Here is a 22,579-nt window from a genome sequence, read left to right as displayed (position 1 = left end):
AAAGGCAGATTTTATTAAGGAAAATAGAGAGCTCTGGGTATATTTCAAAATGCTCACTTTTCTTCTCTCACTGTCAAAAGAGAATTTTTATCTGATTTTCAAAGTGAGAAGCTGGTAGGTCTCCTGGAGGTAGCAGTCACAAAAGTGTGCCCCCCCCCCCAAGCAATGGAACCACTTGGAGTTTTAATTCTCAAATTAGTCCATGAGTTTTAATGCCTAAAGTAGTCCACAGAGAGCTTCTGGCAATTCATCTATTACAAGTGGAGACTAGATTGTAGAGAAGTAAGAACAGAAGCATGTAGAACAATTAAGAAACAATTAGAGCATCCAGTGAGGACTAGCATAGTAGTTGTAGAGGTGGTGAGAATTGGTTAGATTTAGGATACCTTTTGAAAAGAGCTGATAGATTTCGCTGAGGGACTGACTGGATGTGAAACTTGAGAGAAAGAAGAATCAAACTATGACCTGAACAATTCTAAGAATCAATATGCCATTTACTGAGATGTAAAGATATGCAACAGGAAGAGGGAAACAGGTTTTGGAGACAGAAAATAGTTTGAAATGCATGTTAAATATCCTAGTAGATATGTTGACTAAGGAGTTAGATACGTTAGCATAGAAATCAAAGAAATCATGGCTGTAAATGGATATTTGGAAGCCATCAGCATAGTGATGCTATATAAAAGACAGTGAAGGAAAGAATGAGATTACCTGGGGAATAAAGGTGGCTAAAGAGGGCAAGAGAGCTGGGACACACTAAGAAATGAGGCAGAGTCTAGCAAAGAAGAATCAAAAGAGCTCTGTGAGTTCACAAAAGTCAAATGAAGAAAGCGTTTCAAGTTTCAAAAAGGAGGATGTGATGAACTGTGTCAAATGCTGGTGAATGGTTAAGCAAGTTGAAAACAAAGTGTTGCCCCTCGGATTTATCAGGATTGTTTAAATGCCCAGATATCTACAAACTCCCCTTTCATGAAAACATATAAACTAGCTAAGAGGTCGCACATTCAAGTGTGCATAAGAATTAAAGACCTAGAGTTTATACTTAACATCACGTATCCTGCACTTTGTGGGCCACTCAGGGTATTTTCATGAGTAGATTTTACTCTCAGGGATTTTTACCGTAAAGGCTGAGTTTAGATCCAACCCACTGTTAGTGATGCGATCCTAGCTTTACACAGCTGTTTCCAATCTATCCTGTTAGCAGTCAGGAGATAAGAAAATGAGTACCTACTTCACGTAAGTCATAATTTACAGGTAAATTTAATCTTCTAAATCTAGACTTTTCCACCCCCTGTCTTTTCTGGCGTTGAAGGGACCAGGTGAAGCGGGATAAAGCATATGTGGGAGAATGGGCAATTAGTGGCATGGGCACTCTCCCAACAGTTTTTAAACTCCGCTTGGAGAACGAGGCTTCACGGTGGCCCCATACTCTGAAGTTACCCAGGAAGAGGTGTCCCTTACTTCAGAAGAAAGGGCGAAGGAAAGGCGAAGAGAGCCCACAGGGATATAACAGGATAATCCTTCCCTCCCGCACGCCTCTCTCTCCCTGCCCACCTACCGCCACAAGCACCAACCCAGCGACCACGCCCCGCCTCCTTCCGGCTTGTCGCGGCCGCCGCCGCCGTGTGCGCAATGACGTTTCAGTCTCCTGCGGACCCCGGAAGTGCAACTGGAACTTGTTCGGGGCGCGGATCCGGAGAGGGAAAGTCGTAACAACCGCACGAGGGAGTTCGGCTGGCGAGCTGGAAGGCCACGCCTCCTCCCGCCTCCCCCCACAGCCCTGTAGCTGGGGGCAGAGCTCAGGTAGGGCCTGCGTTTGCCGGGTTGTGAGCTCCGGGGGGGGCAGGCCTGGGCCGGAATCAGAGGAAGAGGCTGGCCTTGGTTCGTCTCGGGCGGGGGTCGCTGGCGCCGCGTTTCCTGCGGACACTTCTGCCCTGTGTCCAGGACCCCGCTGATGGGCAGCTTACACCTGCCATTTCCACTTCCGAGGCGGGGCAGGACACGTGTGTTCCCTGGATGAGTCGCCTTACTCTTGGACGTTTGGGGTTCTGGGAGCCTGGAGACTGTAGCGTAATGGGCCTTTCTAAGCTTTCTCAGGTGGGGAGGTTTGGTGGCTCTCTGGTTGAAGATTTTTCTACGAAAATGATCATCACCTGCCAAAGCTTTACCAGAAGACATTCGCTGTAGACAGAAGATTAAAGTGCAGTTATAAAATGCTCCCCAAACTTGTAACATGCATGGGCGCTGGTGGGACATTTCACTGGGATGAATTCTTAATTGAATACTTTTGACTCTGAAATAAAGTTAGGTATATTTTGGAGGCAGTCTTCTCTTTCCCTCATCCAGAGATTTAACATATCCTTCTAGTGCTCCAGAGTGTGTATTTGTTATGCCAAGTAATTGGTTACTTAATGTCTGGCTATATTTATTGACAGTCTTGTTGCCTTTGTCTGTTTCCCCAAATCCTCTGAAAAGTTGCAGAGGGAAAATCCTTTGGTTTTCAGGCTAGCGAGTGCCTTGTACCGTTTATCAAAACAGGTGAAATGTGATGCAATCCACGGTATCTTTTTGTCTTAAAGCGGTGTTAGAGGTGTATTCTTCGTGCTTGTTTTTTATCCCTCATCGTGAGGGACAGATATACTGTATTCATTTGATGTATTTAGAAAATAAGCCAGGGAGCAGTTTTTTGACATACTGGTACCAGGCTTCTATCTGACTCTTTAAGTGTTCCTTCCACTTAAGCCTAAACCGGGAATGCTCTGGATGGCTTAGAAGCAGTGGCTGTTGTGAAGCTTGTAAATGGTGGAATAGCACCAACGCCAAGAGGGCAGCATGACCTCTGAAACCGTAACCATGCACCCACTCATTCCATTAACAGGTATTTATGGGCCATCTTCAGCGTGCCAGGTGGTATTATAGTTGCTGGGCTTCCAATAGTGAACAAAATGGGCGGTCTTTGTTCTGAAATTTACACTGTAGCGGATAGAGGACAGTTAGAAGTAGATATATCAGGTAGTGATAAGGGCTATGAAGAAAAATAAAGCACGTTGAGGGGAGAGAGAATGATGGCGGATGCTGTTTTAAATAGGGTGGTCAAAACCTGCCTCTCTGACAAGAGGACTTTTGAGTAGAGATCTGAATGAAATCAGAGAGTGAGCTCTGCAGGTATGTGGGTATGTGTTTTAGGCTAGGAAAAGGCCCTGAGGCAGGAATGTATTTGGTATATCTTGGAATAGCAAGGATATAGGCATGGAGGCGTCAGTGTTTAAAAATCTCAAGAATATTTACTCAGTGTTTTGTGTGAGCCTGAGAGATCTTTTTTATTGACAGCCTGTTTTTCTCAGCTTTCCTAGGCAGACCTCTGAGGATAATCTGATGTCTTCAGATATGTAGAGATGTTTCCAAGCTTTTCATTAGTGCAAACAAAATTAAGCACTGTTTACTCAGTTGAACATAACTTGAGCTGTCTGTTTTAGGGTCAGATTGGGTTTGTACAGTGCCCGTGGATAACTAAGTAGCAAGTGAAATAAGCTAACTTATGTCAACTTTACTTTTCATTCCTTTTTTTTAAAATTGTGGTAAAATATACATAACAAAATTAGTCATTTTAACCATTTTTAAGTGTACGTTTCAGTGGAATTAAGTACATTCACATTGTTATGCAGCTGTCACTACCATCCATTTCCAGATCTTCTCATCTTTCCCAACTGAAACTCCGTACCCATTAAACATTAACTCCCCATTCCCCTCTCTCCTCAGCACTGGGCGACCACTAGTCTACTTTCTCTATGAATTTTCTGTTTCTGCTCTAGATACCTCATATAAGTGGAATCATAACGACATTTGTCCTTTTGTCACTGGCTTATTTTGCTTAGCATAGTGTCTTCAAGGTTCATGTATGTTGTAGCATATGTTAAAATGTTCTTCCTTTTTAAGACTGAATAATATTCCATTGTATATATAGACTACAATTTGTTTATCCATTCATTTGTCTGTGAATGCTGGGGTTGCTTCCACCTTTGGGCTATTTTGAATAATGCTGCTATGAACATGAGTGTGCAGATATCTGTTTGAGTCTTCTGCTTTAATTTCTTTTGGTTATATACCCAGAAGTGGAAGTGCTGGATCATGTGTTAATTCTATGTTTATTTTTTTAAGTATTGACATATTATTAACAACAATGGCTACACTATTTTACATTCCTACTGGCAATGCATGGAGGCTCCATTTTCTCTGCATCGTCACCAACACTTCTCCACGTCCTCACCAAGCACATTTTCTCTCTTATTTTTTTTTTTTTTTTAATAATAGCCATCCTAATGGGTGTGAAGTAGTATCTCAGTGGTTTTGACTTCCCTACTGGTTGGTGATATTAAGCATCTTTTCATATGCTTTTTGGCCATATGTATATCTTCTTTGGAGCACTATTCATTTAAGATCTAATTTTTTTTTTTTTTTTTTTTTTGGCCGTGCCACATGGCTTGTGGGATCTCAGTTCCCAGGGGTTGAACCCGGGCCATGGCAGTGGAAGCCCAGAATCCTAACCACTAGACCACCAAGGAACTCCCCTTAAGGTCTGATCTTAATAGAAAATTTTGCAGGTTTTTTTGAGTAAATTTTTTAAGGGTTGAGAAAGCAGCCACCTTGTCTTCTGTTACTTTTTTAACCCTAAAATACTGTAGTTGTAAAAACTTAAATTGTCTATAGACCAAGTATCTGCAGTAACTCCAAACTTAGAAGTAAAAGAAACCATAAAGCATCTTTTCTAACAATGAATGAACCTCTGGGTATCAGACTGTGATGAAAAGAGTTCTGAAAAGCCAAAGATCATCCCCACCTGCTTTGATTCTTTTTTCTTTTTATTTAGAAGGAAAGGAGTGTGTCATTTGGCTGACTGTGGCTGTGAAGTAGATCTCTTTTTTTCTGGTAGCTGAGAAGAGCAGGAAAAGAGAGAAAAATGATGAAGAAACAGAAAAAGAAGTGTTAGCAGTTGGATGTAGCTAGATGGAGAATGGCAAAGGAGATCAGTAACAGTAATGGACCGTAAGCACCAGAACTGACAGCAGAAGAGGGGGACCTGGCAACAAAGTGACAGAGTAATATAGCTGTACAGATTGGAATGGGATGGGGGACAGGGTGAAAGTGCAAATCACCGGCTGTATCTCAGCATGTGGTTCTGAAGTCAGCCACCTGGCCTTAAGTGATTCAGTAAGACCTACTGTATACCAAGTAACATATGTCGGTTCATCTGGTTCAGCAGTTAGTATTTGGAGGGTGTGCAGTGTATACAGTCCTACAGAAGTAAACTAAGTTGTTCAGACCATGTATCACATCATTTCCAACCATAGAGTAATGAGGTTTGAGTAATTTAATGAGTAATGTGTAATTTAACAATGTTCAGCATTGTTAAGAAAAAATTTTTTACATTATCTGTTGAAGAGAGGAAGGATTTTTTTATTCAGAATGGCTGATGACCCATTAGTGCAAGGTAACACATCTTTTTTTTTTTTTAAACTATTGAATGTTTTGTACCCTATTGTTTATTAAATACTCTTTGGGTACTGCATTTACCTAACTGTTTCAGTTATAAAGCTTATTTAAGTTGATTACTTTGCTTTGATTTAAAGTAATGAATGAAAAATTGTACCACATTTTTGCTTATCACTCTTTGACAAATTAAAATTGATTAATTTGCTACAGATGAGGTAGCAGATGACTGACTTGCTTAACATTTTACAGCTAAGTTAAAGATAATTTAGAGGTAACAGTGCTGTGCTGCTTTCTCTGATATTGTATTCTTGTCTCCTTTTTTTTGAGAACAGTTCATTTTTGCAATATAGATACTGCAGTATAGATAACAGAGATAATTTTTACTGTAGGGAAAAACATCACTGTGAAGACAGATCATTGAAGCAAAGCATTTATTGTGTGTTTGTTTCCATTTCTTTATAGCAGATTGAATATTTTAAGCGTGGTCTAGGTTGATAATATACTTAGGGTTGATTTGCTCAGAGGTTAGAGAGGTGCTAATAAGACTAAGATTGTGGATTTGGGCCTTGTAAGGCCCTTTAGTAGCTAATTAAGGGAATGATAGCAACTAATACCCAACATTGTAACTGCCAATGGCTGTGGGATGTGGCTACTATTCCTATCCCCTGCTAATCACATTGCCATTATCTGTGATAGGTATAAGAAAGCAACATGAAAGATACTGTATGTGGCTCAACAGACACAGGATCTCTATTTAAAAAACAATTTGGAGTTAATATCCAAGGTAATGAAGGAGTGTGATACCCTTTTCATTTACAAAGCATAGCTTAGTTTTGTGTGCTTTGTTTAGAACATGGAACAAGCCAGAATTGTGACCAAGATTATAACTCGAGGTGATGCAGTTTAAGAAGTTGAAAAGTTTGATTAATTGATAGGTGAGATGCTCTCTTGATTTGAATTACCCCATTCTTCTTGATATCATCGTTTTTGTCTATACTATGGAAATGACTCTGTTACTAACTCAAGTAGTTTGGGAATTAATCAATCATCTTGGTCCATTTGGTTTAATACCCTTTAATGTAGTTGGAGTACTTATCTTAAATGGTAATATCCAGGAATTGGTTGGGTGGCAGAGAGGAGAGGAAGGATCAGATCAGGAGGTAAAAGAAGTATTGGCAGAAAAGAAAGGGGGTTTGTCAACAAGTGTTAGCTGAATGGGGATTGGGCACTGGTCTCGAAAGAGATGGGGAGAAGGGAGGGATAAAGGAACAGGGAAGGGCCCAAGATCTACATGAACTGAAATATGAGGCAAGGAAAACAGGACAATAGTTAGGCAGGGTCTCAGTTACCTGAATCAGTAAAAGATGGATACCTAGTCATAAGGCAGTCTGGACCCCATACTTGAGGATCTTATGTGCTGGTTGGGGTGTCTGCTATAAAGACAAGACTTCAGCAAAATTTTTTGTATTATGATAGAAGTATGTATAGGATGGTATGGGAGAGGCACAATGCCTTACCTGGGGTTATTGAAAGGCTTTGTGGAGAAAATGATACCTAAGTTGAAAACTTAAGGATGAGTCATTTAAAAATAAAGTGGATGGGCTTCCCTGGTGGCGCAGTGGTTGAGAATCTGCCTGCCAATGCAGGGGGCACGGGTTCGAGCCCTGGTCTGGGAAGATCCCACATGCCACGGAGCAACTAGACCCGTGAGCCACAACTACTGAGCCTGCGCGTCTGGAGCCTGTGCTCCGCCACAAGAGAGGCCGCGATAGTGAGAGGCCCGCACGCTGCGATGAAGAGTGGCCCCCGCTTGTCGCAACTAGAGACAGCCCTCACACAGAAACAAAGACCCAACACAGCCAAAAATACATAAATAAATACATAAATTTAAAGTGATAAATCTAAGAGATTTAAAAAAAATAAAGTGGAAAGGCTTTCGAGACAGAAGAAATAGCTCTCAGCAGTCTGGTATTTGTAAAACACTAAAAGGAATTTGCAACTACTAGAGCAGAAAGTTTGATTGTAATGAGAGATGGAGTTGGAGAAAGAGATAGGAACCAAGTCATGGGGGGAGGGGCAGAGGATGTGAGGAGAATGTTGGATAGTTTGATAAGGGGCCTGGACTTGCCTCTAGGCAATAGGAACTATTGACTGGTTTCTCTTGTCTCCTGTATCGTAAAGGATTTAACCTTGCCCCAAAAGAGGTCTGGCCTTTGCCCTCAGCTTCTGGATGGTTGGTAATCTCTAGTATTTTTGTTTTCCTTGGAGCTTTGGGTCACATCGTCTAACAGTGTGATTTAGGGTAGGGGCTGCCCGTAGCCAGAGAGACTATATGACTTAGGGTAGGGGCTTTGGGTCCCTTGGTATCAGTTGACCTGGAAACTGAGGCCAACCATGTGGGCAGTCATTCAGCCATGCCTGTGTAATGGAGCCCCAATAAAACTGTGAACACCATGTCTCCTGTTAGCTTTCCAGGTTGACAATAGTCCGTGCATATTATGACATATAGTTAGCAACAGAACAACATGTCCATAACTTCACAGAGAGAGGACATCAGCAGCTCTATGTTTGTTACTCTCCTGAACTTTGTCCGATATGCTTTTTCCCTTCCCTGATGTTAATCTGTATTAATTTTCCTGTGGTAAACTATAATCATGAGTATAACAGTTTTCAGTGACTTCTTTGGGTCTTCCTAGTGAATTAACAAGCCTGACGGGGCTTTGGGAGTCCTTTGAACTTGTAATTGGCTTAGAAGTGGACGTTATCTCTTGTGCTGACTGTGCCATCTAACTGTGTAGTTGTCCAAAACCCTTCACATCTCCTTTCTCTGCTTCTTCCTTCCTCTGATTAGGGATAAGAGTGGCTTTAGCATTTGAAAGCAGGGCCAAGTGAACTGATGATGTTGAAGCACCCTATCTTCTAAGATTGAGGCTGTTTGGAAAAGTATCAAGAATGTTATAACACAAATGTTCCTAAACATGATGTTATCCCTTGATACTTTCTAATTGCTGTGGACTCAGTTGCATTCTCTCAAAATTCGTATGTTGAAGCCCTAACCCCCCAGAAGTAATTAAGGTTAAATGAGGTCATATGGGTGGCACCTTGGTCTGATAGGATTGGTGTCTTTCTATGAAGAGACACCTGAGATCTCACTTGATTTCCCTCTCTGTCATGTTAGGACACAACAACAAGGTGACTGTCTAAAAGCCAAGAAGAAAGTTCTCACCAAAAACCAACCCTGCCAGACCTTGATCTGAGATTTCTAGCCTTCAGAACTGTGAGAAAATAAAGTTCTGTTGTGTGAGCCACCCCAGTATTTTGTTATGGCAGCTGGAGCAGACTAATACACCAGTTCATGACTGATCTTTTCTTTTTCTTAATCAGCGGTTGGGTTCCGTGTGCTCTAGTGGAAGAATGTTAAGAGTTCGATGAACTCAGTTTCCCATAGACCCACTTTAAAGTTGAATCATCTGAAATTGTTCAAAAACTTGAAAGAAAGAAAGCCCTCAAAGAGGACTTTTAGATTATATACCATCTAAAGTGATTGAGCAAAAAAGTTGGTACATGGAAGTAGAAGAAAGGAAGAAGGAAAAATGGAATGAAAAATGATAGGTGGTAGGGTCTTTCCTGTAGGTTGGATTCTGGCCTGAACTTTATACAGGATGGCTCTAGGTTTGGTTCTAGGATCCAACAAAGTTGGTTTTACTGGAGACCATTTTGGACCTCTTTCGTCCACCATCAAAGCATTTTTGATCTGTAGCCTGTTCCTTTAGGGTCTTTTCCTACTTTTTTCTAGGTGACTAATATGATAAAATCAATTCATGCTAATGTATTTCACAAGTAATTGTAAGAGTATTATTGTTTATAGGTAATATTTCATTATTTTGAAACAGTGTGAGTGATTTAATGGTGAAATTTAATCTGCATTAGGAACACTGCAAGTACTTCTAAGAAACTAGATGACTCCATTTTATCATTGAAAACATCCTAGCATCATACAGATTAGTTTCACTTCCCTAAAAAATCCTCTCTATTATGCATATTCAGCCATCCTTCCTCCCTAACCCCTGGCAACCACTGATCTTTTTAGTCTCCGTAGTTTTCCCTTTTCCAGAATATCATATAGTTGGAATCGTACAGTATGCAGGCCTTTGCTGGTTGGCTTCTTTCACTTAGTAATATACTTTTAAGTTTCCTCCCTGTCTTTTCATGGCTTGATAGCTTTTTTTTTTTTTTTGAGTGCTGCTGAATAATATTCTTTTGTATGGATGTACCACAATTGATTTATTCATTCACCTACTGAAGGACACCTTTGTTGTTTCTAAGCTTGGCAGTAATGAATAAAGTTGCTATTAATATCTGTATGCAGATTTTTGTGTGGACATAAGTTTTCAACTAATTTGGGTAAATACCAAGGAGCATGATCCTGGATCGTATGGTGAGAATATGTTCAATTTTGGAAGAAACTGCCAAATTGTCTTCCAACATAGCTGTATCATTTTGCATTCTCACCAACAATGAATGAGAGTTCTTGTTGCTCCATATCCTTGCCAGCATTTGGTGTTGTCAGTGTTAAGGATTTTAGCCATTCAGATAGGTGTGTAGTGGTATCCCATTGTTGTTTTAATTTGCAATTCCTTAATGACATGATGTTGAACATCTTTTTGTAAGCTTATTTTCCATCTGTATATCTTCTTTGGTAAGGTGTCTGTTCAGGTCTTTTGCCCATTTTTTAATTGGGTTGTTTTCTTATTGTTGAGTTTTAAGAGTTCTTCATATATATTGAATAAGATACCTTTATTAGATATGTCTTTTGAAACTATTTTCTCTCAGTCTCTGGCTTTTTTCATTCCCTTGACAGTATCTTTTACAGAGAAAGTCGTGGCTCCTTTTGTTTAACAGTCCTTTTATTAGTTTATTTCTGGCTTCTCATGTTTTACTGTAAGCAGCAAAAAGAACCAGGTGGCACATTCAGCACTCTAGTTGGAAATCTCCTTGTTAGATCAACCACTTCATGAGGTACATTTTCTACTTTCCATATAATTCCATAGGATACTGAAATTGCTGCCACTACATAACAACCCCTTCCTCGAGTTTCCAATAACTTACTTTGCTTTCTTGCAAGTCCTCACCCACAGCCTTATCAAAGACCATGGGGCGTCTATTAACAGATTCTTCGGGCTGCTGTAGGCTTTCTCTAACACTCTTTTCAGAGCCCTCTGCCTGGTTCCTCAAGCCATTCTTGAGCTTTTTGGTATGGCAGCATTCCACTTCCAGGTACCAGTTGGTTTCTACTGCTGCCCTAAAAGTAGTTGCAGTACTTAGGTTTCTGTAAAACAAATCACGTGGTTGACCGAATTACAGTACAACTTAAATTTGCAATCCTAAAGGAAGGATTGGGACCTTGACAATTGGGATGGGTACATATAGGCAGTTTCTGGTGAAGCTAGACACCTTGGATCTCTAAATTCTCTTGAACCTTCTTTGCCAATAGAAGCAACCCTTCTACTCCTTCCCAGGAGGCCTGTCTCCCCTGGTCTAAAGAACCTGTAATGGCCTCCCATGAGTTGCCCACAATGGATTGCTGATCTTCCTTTTCTTATTCCAACCACCTTCCCTTGCTTCTAGACCTATAACCAAACTTGAGTCCAAACAGACCCCAGAGGGTGAGGTAAAAAGTTTACACGAAGATGTGTGTGATTTTCGTCAGTTTATATCAATAGAAATCAAGGAATTGTGTGTGGGAATGGATTCTAAGAATGTGGAATCAGGTTAAAGGAATATACAGTTGGGTCAGGCAGTGGTGGGGCTGGTGGTGGCAGTGGTTATGGTGATGTCAGCGAATCCTGTAAGGATTATATTGTTAAGAGGATATTCTAAGTTAGAAAATGAGAGATAATGGGGACCTAAATTAAGACAACAGTGTTGGGGATCCGAAAGAAGGAAGTGATGCTCCTTGTTCCTTTGGTACATTATGCATAATGTTTTAGCACTTGCAGTTTTATTAGTTAATGGCCTCTCTCACTGGACCAAGCTATTCAGTTATTAGGACCATTTATTTTTGTAACAGCATGAGAAGCAGCAAACATTATATGCCAGGTATTGTTCTAAGAACATAAAATACATTAGTTCAGGGCTTCCCTGGTGGCGCAGTGGTTAAGAATCCGCCTGCCAATGCAGGGGACATGGGTTGGAGCCCTGGTCCAAGAAGATCCCACATGCCGCGGAGCAACTAAGCCCATGCGCCACAACTACTGAGCCTGTGCTCTAGAGCCCGCGAGCCACAACTACTGAGCCCACGTGCTGCAACTACTGAAGCCTGCACGCCTAGAGCCCGTGCTCCGCAACAAGAGAAGCCACTGCAATGAGGAGCCTGTGCACCGCAACGAAGAGTAGCCCCCGCTCATTGCAACTAGAGAAAGCCTGTGCGCAGCAACGAAGACCCAGCACAGCCAAAAATAAAAATAAATAAAATAAATAAATTTATTTAAAAAAAAATACATTAGTTCATTTGATACCCACAGCTATCCTTTAAGTAGGTACTAATGTTAAGTGCATTTTTTAGATGTGGAGACAAGGTTACAGTATTGAGGGTCCCCAGGACCGCCCTTAGGTTTGATGATTTGCTGGAAGTACTCCCAGAACTCAGAAAAGCTATTAAATTCACAGTTTCAGTCTACTACAGTGAAAGGATACAGATTAAAAACAGCAAATGGAAAAAGCACATAGGAAGCACATAGGGCTGAGTCCAGGAGAGACTAGGTATTAGCTTCCACTTGTCCTCTCTCAAAAGTCATACAGAAAGTGCTTAATTCTCCCAGCAACAGTGTGTGACAACAAGGGCAAAGTGTTAGCAACCAAGGACACTCCCCTGAGCCTTGGTGTCCTGAGTGTTTTTAAGAGTGTCAGTCACATAGGCATGGAGTGCCCCCATGACCAACTCAATCTCCAGCCCCCACAGAGATCAAACTGATACAGCATGCCACAGGATCCAGGTGAATAAAAACATGCATTCACCATAAGTCATATGGTTAGTATAAACTGTATGGCATGGCCCAAGGCCTCAGGCGTATGGAGATACTATTATCAGGCATGATATTCCAAGGACCTATAGGTTATCTCCCAGAAGCCAGTCAAGGGCCAGTCCTTTCTATAGAATATACAGATTTTGGACATCCCAAGCCTTCTGAGTTAACCTTTCACTGCACACCTGGAGGTTAAGTACCTTGCCCTAGGTGTTACATAGAATAAATGGCAGAGTTAAAATTTAAGCACAGGCATTCTGGCTCCAGTGTCAGTTGTCTTAACCATATATTCTACTGCCTTTTGGCATCGCTTCTGTCAAACACAGAATCTGATATGTTTGAGGCATTTAATAAATTTTTATTATGTGAATGAATGAAGGAATGATAGGAAACTGTAGGTCTGCTGATTCAATAAAGGTCATTAGTTTTAAAGCTTTTGCATGAAATACCACATGTCCATATCTACTCCCTAGCTCTCTAAAATCTGCGTAAGTTATTAGACACTCATTGAAGTTCAGCTTAAGTTTCTTTTTTGCTCTCTTCATGTGTGTATATATTGCTCAGTTGACTTGAGTAGTAGGATTAGAAATCTAATTATTTCTAATGTATTAAGAAAGTATATGACTGCTTGAAATTTCAATATTTAGAGCTATTTTTCTGGTTGACAGTCTTATGAATTCTTCAATAGCAGTGATAATTATAGTCAAAGCTAAATACTTGTGATATTTAGGTTATTTTTCTATTTGTGTGTATTTGCTAATTTCTCTTAGAATAAATAATAAGGTTTGGCTGAAATGTAGCAATAATCCCTCCTCAAGTAATAGTTTATATATTTGTCATACTTTTTTCTACCCACAGGATATATCATTCTCCATGGAATGAGTACTACCGTAACATGTAAAGATTTTAGGGAAATAGAATAAATCATGCCAATTACCATCTATTTTAACATTTAAAAAGTCTCTCCACCTTTATCTGTTGTAGCTTTAAGGTATAATTGAAGAGCAATAAATTGTACATATTTATATAATTTGATGTTTTAGCATGCTTCTTTGAAACTCTCATCACAGTCAAGATAAGGAATATTTCCGTCGCCCCCAAATGTTTTCTTCTGCCATTTTTCATTGGTCATTTGTATGTCTTCTCTCAAGAGGTAGCTGTTTAAATCTTTTGCCTACTTTTAAATTTGCTTGTCTTATTATTGAGTTATAAGAGTTTTTTAAAAAATATAATCTGTATAAGTTTTTTTTGTGTGTGTGTGTCTTCCAAATATTTTCTCCATTCTGTGGCTTCTTTTTCATTTTCTTAATGTTATTTTTTGAAAAGCAAACATTTTTAATTTTAATGAGGCACAGATTATCAATTTTTATACTTTTATGATTTGTGAGGTTTTTTTTATTGTTGTTCTGAGAAAACTGCCTGCTCTAAGGTTCCAAAGATTTTCTCCTGTGTTTTCTTCTAAATTTTTATAATTTTAGGTGTTATATTCATGTCCATGATCTATGTTGAGTCAGTTTTTATGTATGATGTGAGGTAAAAGTTGGTTTTTATCTTTTCCAAACAGATAATTCATTTGAATCAACACCATTTATTGAAGACTTTTCTTCTGTTGAATAGACTAGCACCTTTGTTGGAAATCAACTGACTTCCAGTGTGTTGGTCTATTTTTAGACTCTATTCTGTTTCATTGATGTATATGTCTATCTTTATATTAATTCCAAACTGTTTTGATTACTGTAGCTTTATGTTAAGTCTTGAAATTAGGTAAGGTACATCTTCCACTTTGTTCTGCTAGAAATTTGCTTTGGTTATTCTAAATCTTTTGCATTTCTATATGAACTTCAGAATTAGCTTGCCAATATCTGCAAAATAGCCTGTTGTGATTCTGATTGGGGTTGTGCTGAATCTATAAATCAATCTGGGGAGAAATGTCATCATAAAAATACTGAATTTTCTAATCCATGAAAATGGTATTTCTTTCCTTTTATTTAGGTTGTCTTTGATTTCTCTCAGCAAAATAGTTTTTAGTGTAGCAGTCTCGGATAGCTTTTATTAGATTTACTTTTATGTATTTTATGTTTTTTGGCACCACTGAAATGAAATTTTTTTCAAATTTTCTGATTGTTCTTGACATTTATATATTTATATAAATAATGTTGCTTTTTATATAATTACCTTATAGTCTCTCACCATGTTAAATTTATTTATTAGCAATAGTAGTTGTTTTGTAGTTTCTCTAGGATTTTCTATGTAAACAGTCATATAAATGCAATCAGGCATAATTTAGCTTCTAATCTCTATCCTTTTTTTTTTCCTTAGCTAAGTATATTGACTTAAGCATCATGTGTAGGGCAGGCAGGTTACCCATGTGTCCAAAGTTCACTTTGTAATAAACTTATGAACAAAGCCAATCAAATACTACATTTTATTTATCAACAACTTATCTACATTAACCTTTCTCAGTTCACTTAATGATAAGAATGGGTATTCATAAGTTAATGGACAAAGCCAATCAAATACTGCATTTTATGTACCCTATACACGTTTAATTTTGTTAATCCACTTAATGGTGAAAGTGGGCATTCTTACCTTGTTACTGGTCTGAGGGAGAAAGAATTCAGTTTTTCAACATTTTTAATTTTGCACTCATTACTCAATGCTTTTGCAGTCATAACTCTTCTCTAGGCTGATAATTTGTCTTCTCTCAGGGAAGACACTCGTCTGGCTTAGAAAACTTTGAGTTGCATATGTTCCCCCTTTTTGATACCAGGTATGATTTGATAGGTAACTGCCCACGTGGTATTGTAGTAGCTATAAAGCATTTAAATTCAATGGAGAATCAAGATGTGGATAGGGTAGATAACATGGTATTTGATTTATTTTGTTCATTAATTTATTATACTGTGAACTTTGGAAGACACTGATTGTCTGTCTGCCCTATATATTATGCTTAAGACATCATAGATTGCTGAGAAGAGCCAGAGGGTTTTATATTCTAACTTGTAGTTGTTTGCATTTAGTTCTCCACTCCTCGAACTGACCTTTCATATTTTTTAGTGAGAAATGCTTAGGGTGTAGAAGGAACACCATCCTCATTTCTTACTAGTTTTTAGTCCATGATTTTCCCACTCTCTTCTATTTACCTGGCATTGCATTCCAAGTGACTGGAATGGAAAATCAGTGTTGAAAATGTCAGAATTTGTTGCACTCAGCTGTTTATATACTGTTTAATGTGGCTTGAATCTTGTGGTTCTTCTCTTTCCCATTTATGAGCTAGTTTGCCAGTGTCTGTCACATATTTAAAATCTGTGTAAATAGAACAGTTGGGATTGTTTACATATTGACTTTTAAAGGTGAAAATTACAGTGATATTTGAGGGAGAATGCCTTTTCTTTCTTCTGTTGCTGCCCTCTTCATTGAGAAGTTTCTCATTTGATCAATCTTGTACTTTTATTGGGCCATATGACTTTTAAAATATCATATATGCTTTATATTTTCCATGTAGTTGTTTATTCAGCCCTAATGTTTACTGGTCTACTATGCATTTCAGAAGATTCTGAAATCCTAAAATTAGTTTGAAACTTAGAAAAAGATAGGAAGGTCTGCCTGTGTCTCAAACCTACACCACATATTGAACCCAGCTTTACCAAAGCCCTAAACTATTGTATTAGGCACTGACCAAACCAATAATGAAGCGATACTGTGTTTCCTTAGGGCTATTATTTTCAGTGTGTATTGCTTCCATTTGAATGAGGACCTGACTATATATATTATGTAAACCGTATGCTTCTATATGACTTTTGTTCCTACTGTCTATTCTTTTCTTTTAATAACTTTTTAAAAAATTAATTGATTTTTGGCTGCGTTGGGTCTTTGTTACCGCGCGCGGGCTTTCTCTCGTTGGGAGAGCGGGGGCTAATCTTCGTTGCGGTGCGAGGGCTTCTCATTGTGGTGGCTTCTCTTGTTGCCGAGCACCGGCTCTAGGCATGCAGGCTCAGTAGTTGTGGCTCGCGGGCTCTAGAGCGCAGGCTCAGTAGTTGTGGCACATGGGCTTAGTTGCTCCTTGGCATGTGGGATCTTCCTGGACCAGGGCTTGAACCCGTGTCCCCTGCATTGGCAGGTGGATTCTTAACCACTGTGCCACCAGGGAAGTCCCATATTGGTTTTTTCTGAATAAGACCTTGACTATATCATCTAAATCCAACCGTATCCTCTAGTAGTATCAATATTTTTTATTTAAGTAATCTAGATTAGCTAATAGGTTTCATTTGAAAGAATGTCATTTCGTGTTACTTATTTACTACAATTGTGTAAATACAGTTTCAAAAATAAAGGACTCATTTTTAAAATGTATTTATTTGTTTGTTTGTTTGTTTAATTTCTGGCCACACTGCACAGCTTGTCGGATCTTAGTTCCCCGACCAGGGATTGAACCCACGCCCTTGGCAGTGAAAGCACAGAGTCCTAACCACTGGACTGCCAGGGAATTCCCAAGGACTCATTTTTGCATTAATTATCCTTCCTCTGTCCATTTCTTGGAAATGTTATTTGCTTTAATAGGCTTTGATCATTTTATAAATAGGCCCTGTTTAAGTCAACATTAATGAGCCCATAATGTGTAAGACATGTCAGGATGAGGAAAACAGCCCTTATCCTCAGAGAGGTGATATGACCTGTATACAGCTGACCATAATATAAAATACAAAGAGCTAAATTTCATGATGTACTTAGGGAGCACACTATTTGAAGAAAATATTTCCAGAATAGTAATTAGTGAATGAGAAATGTTTCAGAGTAGAAATGTTTTGTGTCTTAAGTTTAAATTTCATTTTTTAAATTAAGCAGTAAATTTTCTTATGAAAACATGGAAAAAAAATCTTAGCAAAATTGAGTTACACACTTTAGTTAAGATTACTCTAAAAATAAGAAAAAAATTCTTCCTTAGAGAGTCTTAGACTGTAAACATGAAATGTATTTCTCTCAGAGCCCAACTACCTTTTGTTTTGTCTAAATGTTGACCTGATAGGAATTGCAGCACAATTTTCAAATCGATGGTCATTTATATCTGTTTTAGTTAATTCAGCCTTGAAATATAACGCATATATTCACCTACAGAATTACGGAACTGTTGGTTACCTTACTTATTAAGATGTATTACTGCCTAAGGCTTGTTTTCAGTTTCTGCAAAACATTCGAGTGAGGTTGTCTTTTTCTAGACATTCCATAATTACAAAACTTTAGTTTTTGGTTTATTGTTGGAAAATGAATACATTTAGCATTTTTCCAATTACTGTTTTCTACTCATTTTTAAAGGCATATGAATATTAGCTATATCTAAAAATTAAAATATATAAATGAAGGACCAACTATTTACTTCATAAAATTAAAAAATTAAAACTATACTACAGAGGTCCTGAAATAGTGAATTTCCATGTAAATTTAAAATATAAATAAACTTTTGGCATAAGTGTTTGAATTATACTCTTCATATTTGTTGTTACTGATTTATTTTTTGAAACCGTTTTCTTAGTTTAGGTGTTCCCTATTCAATAGACTATCTTGTCAGATGAAGAATCTCTATGCGCCTCAGAGTTTACACCTCATTTCTTGCTTTTTCTTCTGAATGGTTCTTATTCAGAACTGACAGTTTTGTTGGCTCACTGATTAAATCACAGTAGGATTCTTGAGTTTAAGAAGTCAACTCCAAAATATTGATTGTTAAGCAATCATTTTAAAAAGGGAAGTGATGTTAGGTTTGGAATTGTTTCAGGGCTTTATACAAGCCTGGTGTCTATTGTTTAGTAGATAACCATTAATAAAATAGAGACTGGAATTGTGAAAGAGCCCACTTCTATGCCTTTCCAGTTCTATGATTTTATGTTTTGAATCTTTATTTAAACTTGTCTTAAATAATATCCTTAGGCTTAGTGGTCTGTAAAGGGCCAGCCCTGGAGGCTTGCAGCTTACTTTGGGATCCTTGTAATGTGTGTGTGTGTGTGTGTGTGTGTGTGTGTGTGTGTGTGTGTGTGTGTGTGTGTGTGTGTGTGTGTGTGTGTAAAACCAGGTTTACATGAATGAATAATAAAATATATGAATATTTTCATTAAGAGCAAAACCAAACCCATCAACCACATGAAGAGCAATGCCACAAGTTTACAGAAGCTCTGCCAACTTATGAATAGTTGGATTTCAGGTGGTTACTTAGGGACTAAGTAGTGCCTGAGGTCTTATAGCAAATTTGTGGATAATATTTCAAATGAACAAAATACAGGAAGGATAAGCCTTTAAATGTATACTTAGACTAAGCATTGGTGCTAATTCTTTGTTAGTTCAGGCAGCTTTATAATTTTCTTACTGCTAATTTGTGTACCAATAAAGGACAGTTGAATCAACATCTGTTTTTCAGTGAAAGGAAGTTTAACTCTCATGCAGAAAAAGCAGTATTTTCAGCATTTGTCATTTAAACAAATAGAAATGAGTTTAACAAAATGTTATTTTCAGACAAAGCACCAGATAAAATGTTTTATGCTGGTTTTATTCTCATTTTAACAACAAGTCCTCCCTCCAGTGGCTGCTGTTACAGCATTTTTTCTTTTTTACCTTATTTTGAAAAAACAAGGAAAGTTATGATTTTTTTTTTCCTCAAAATTAAAGCCCATTTTTGTGTCATGTTGAAAGACTGGCAGATGATCCTCTGTGGAAAATAGTCTATTGTGACTAGCTGAGCCTATCTTTTGGTAGTCACGGGGACAGATCATTCTGAAATGATTCTTCGTCCTCATCTTTTATTTTCAAGTTGCTTATAACTGGCTCTTACGCCAGCATTTTAAAATTTTAGTTGCTTGTATATCTTCAAAGGCAGATTTTACTTATGCTTACTAGTGGCAGTTACCAAGGAAAGAACAAAAACGTAATAGTTTATGTGTGTACTTGTATTTTAAAATATTTTATTATAAAGTTTTGGGATATTATTTTTAATACAGATTTTAAACATATTTACAGTTTATCTTTCTTTAATAGCTGGTGCAAAAACTTTTGAGAAAATCAATTTTTATTCAAAATAGTAGTTCCATTCCAAAACAGGCAAGGAATCATTTGGATTTTAGTAATATCATATTTTATTGACATATAGCTGCTCTGAAGTTTACTCAATACCTGTTTATCCTTTTCCCTTATAATTGCTTCTTAGGTTTACTCACCAGTAGGACCCACAAATTTCTGACTAAATAGACAGGACTGGACTCCTAACATTATGTTTAAGAAAAATAACCCCCTGGGGCTTCCCTGGTGGCGCAATGATTAAGAATCCACCTGCCAATGCAGGGGACATGGGTTCGAGCCCTGGTCTGGGAAGATCCCACATGCTGCGGAGCAACTAAGCCCGTGCACCACAAAAACTGAGCCTGCGCTCTAGAGCCCGTGAGCCACAACTACTGAGGCTGCGTACCACAGCTACCAAAGCCCGCGCACCTAGAGCCCATGCTCGCACGCAATGAGAGAAGCCACTGCAATGAGAAGCTGGCTCACCACAACGAAGAGTAGCCCCTGCTCGCTGCAACTAGAGAAAGCCCACACCCAGCAACAAAGACCCAACGCAGCCAAAAATAAAATAAATACAATAAATTTACAAAAAAAAAAAAAATACCCCAAAGAACAATTTATAAAAGGCAGTGCTACTAAAATTAGTTATGTTATTCTTTTTCTTTTAGTGTTTTTCTTTATCATTTATTTTAAATATATCATTGATAAATAAAAAAGATTATATGCAGCCAGGGCCTGTGTGTGATTATATGTATATTATATACTGATTCAAAAGTAGCCACCTATGTGTAATGCTTACATAAGTTATAGACCATAATAATATGATGAACAGCTCTAAATTCACCGCTCAATCCAACACTCAAAACACTATCAACAATTTACAATGACCCCTGTGTTTCTACCAATTTCATACCCCTCCCACCTTCCCAGTGGTAATCACTATTCTGGATTTTGTGTTTTTCTCTTGATTTTTCTTAAGTTTTATCACCTAAATTGTGATACCAATAAATTGTTTTAGTTTACTTTGTTTTTGAGCTCTATATAAATGCTATTATAATTTATATAGTTTTCTGATTCTTGGTTGTTTAGTGTTAGTTATTTTTGGAACATTCATCTGTGTTTTTGAGTGTAGTTGTGGCTCATTCACTTTCACTGGTATATATTATTCATTCTATTAATATACCACAGTATATCTGCTCTGCTTTAATTGGAGAACAGTCTTTTCCAGTTGTGGTAGCCAGATTCTAAGATGGCCCCCAATAGTCTTTCCTTCGTGATATTCATGCCTTTGTGTAGACCTTTCTTACTTTGAATAGGGTTGCCGTCTGTGCCAGTAGAATATTGAGGAAGTGATGGTGAGAATTTTGCAGCTTTCTCCTTGATTTCCTGGCTCTCTCTGGAGAAAGCCAGAAGCCATGGCATGGTGATAGTCAAGCAGACCTGTGAAGAAGCCCATGTGGGGATATACTGAGGCGCCTAGCAACAACCAGTACCAATAATTCATCTGTGTGAGTGAGCCACCTCTAGCCTCAGTCAGACTTTCAGATGGTTGTAGACCTTGCCAGTATATCTTTTTTTTTTTGTAGTTTTACGTTTTACATTTTAATCTATGATCCATCCTTAGTTAAATTTTTTTAACTTTTTATTTTATATTGGAGTATAGCTGATTAATGATGTTGTGATAGTTTCAAGTGCACAGCAAAGGGACCCAGCCATACATATGCATGTATCCATTCTACCCCAAACTCCCCTCCCATCCAGGCTGCCACATAACATTAGGCAGAGTTCCCTATGCTATACAGTAGGTCCTTGTTGTTCATCTGTTTTAAATATAGCAGTGTGTACATGTCGATTGCAAACTCCCTAACTATCTCTTCCCCCCATTCTTCCCCCTGGTAATCATAAGTTCGTTCTCTAAGTCTGTGAGTCTGCTTTTGTTTTGTAAATAAGTTCATTTGTATCATTTCTTTTTAGATTCTTCATATAAGGGATATCATACGATATTCTCTTTCTCTGTCTGACATACTTCACTCAGTATGACAATCTCTAGGTCCATCCATGTTGCTGCAAATGGCATTTTCATTCTTTTTAATGGCTGAGTAATATTCCATTGTATATATTTACCACATCTTCTTTATACATTCCTCTGTCGATGGACATTTAGGTTGCTTCCATGTCTTGGTATTGTAAACAGTGCTGCAATGAACGTTGGGGTGCATGTATCCTTTCGGACCATGTTTTTCTTTGGCTATATGCCCAGTAGTGGGATTGCAGGGTGATATGATAGCTCTATTTTTAGTTTTTTAAGGAACTTCCATACTGTTTTCCATAGTGGCTGTACCAATTTACATTCTCACCAACAGTGTAGGAGGGTTCCCTTCTCTTCACACCCTCTCCAGCATTTATTGTTTGTAGATTTTTTGATGATAGCTATTTTGACTGGTGTGAGGTGATATCTCATTGTAGTTTTGATTAGCATTTCTCTAATAATTAGCGATGTTGAACATCTTTTCATGTGCCTCTTAGCCATCTGTATGTCTTCTTTGGAGAAATGTATATTTAGGTCTTCCACCCATGTTTTGATTGGGTTGTTTGTTTTGATGATACAAGAAACAATCACGGGCTTCCCTGGTGGCGCAGTGGTTGAGAGTCTGCCTGCCAATGCAGGGGACACGGGTTCGAGACCTGGTCTGGGAGGATCCCGCGTGCTGCGGAGCAACTGGGCCCGTGAGCCACAGCTACTGAGCCTGAGCGTCTGGAGCCTCTGCTCCGCAACAAGAGAGGCCGCGATAGTGACAGGCCCGCGCACCACGATGAAGAGTGGCCCCCACTCGCCGCAACTGGAGAAAGCCCTCACACAAAAACGAAGACCCAACACAGCCAAAAATAAACATAATAAATAAATAAAAAAAAAAAAAAAAAAGAAACAATCACATTTACTATGGCATCAAAAATAATAAAATACCTAGGAATAAACCCACCTAAGGAGACAAAAGACCTGTACTCCAGAAACTATAAGATGC

The 22,579-nt window shown here is 38.5% G+C and overlaps 1 protein-coding gene and 1 long non-coding RNA gene across 6 annotated transcripts in view; one reads left to right on the top strand and one right to left on the bottom strand.

The window, feature by feature from the left end:
• The window catches only part of LOC103004878 (uncharacterized), a 90,130-nt gene extending 88,467 nt beyond the window's left edge, over window positions 1–1,663 (bottom strand). For both annotated transcript variants that reach the window (XR_009007064.1, XR_009007063.1), the window contains exon 1: window positions 1,559–1,663. This is a non-coding gene — a long non-coding RNA (uncharacterized LOC103004878). The remainder of the gene's footprint in view (window positions 1–1,558) is intronic.
• FAM172A (family with sequence similarity 172 member A) overlaps window positions 1,664–22,579 on the top strand; it is a 428,330-nt gene continuing 407,414 nt past the window's right edge. For 3 of the 4 annotated variants that reach the window (XM_007197435.2, XM_007197433.2, XM_007197434.2), the window contains exon 1: window positions 1,664–1,803. The gene's annotated coding sequence lies outside the window, so the exon portion shown is untranslated. The remainder of the gene's footprint in view (window positions 1,804–22,579) is intronic. The other variant, XM_007197438.3, reaches the window with a different exon arrangement.

The sequence above is a fragment of the Balaenoptera acutorostrata genome, chromosome 2 (assembly GCF_949987535.1).
Source record: "Balaenoptera acutorostrata chromosome 2, mBalAcu1.1, whole genome shotgun sequence".
Classification (NCBI taxonomy): domain Eukaryota; kingdom Metazoa; phylum Chordata; class Mammalia; order Artiodactyla; family Balaenopteridae; genus Balaenoptera; species Balaenoptera acutorostrata.
Note: the sequence above shows the minus strand (reverse complement) of the source record. Positions and strands in the feature narration are given on the sequence as shown.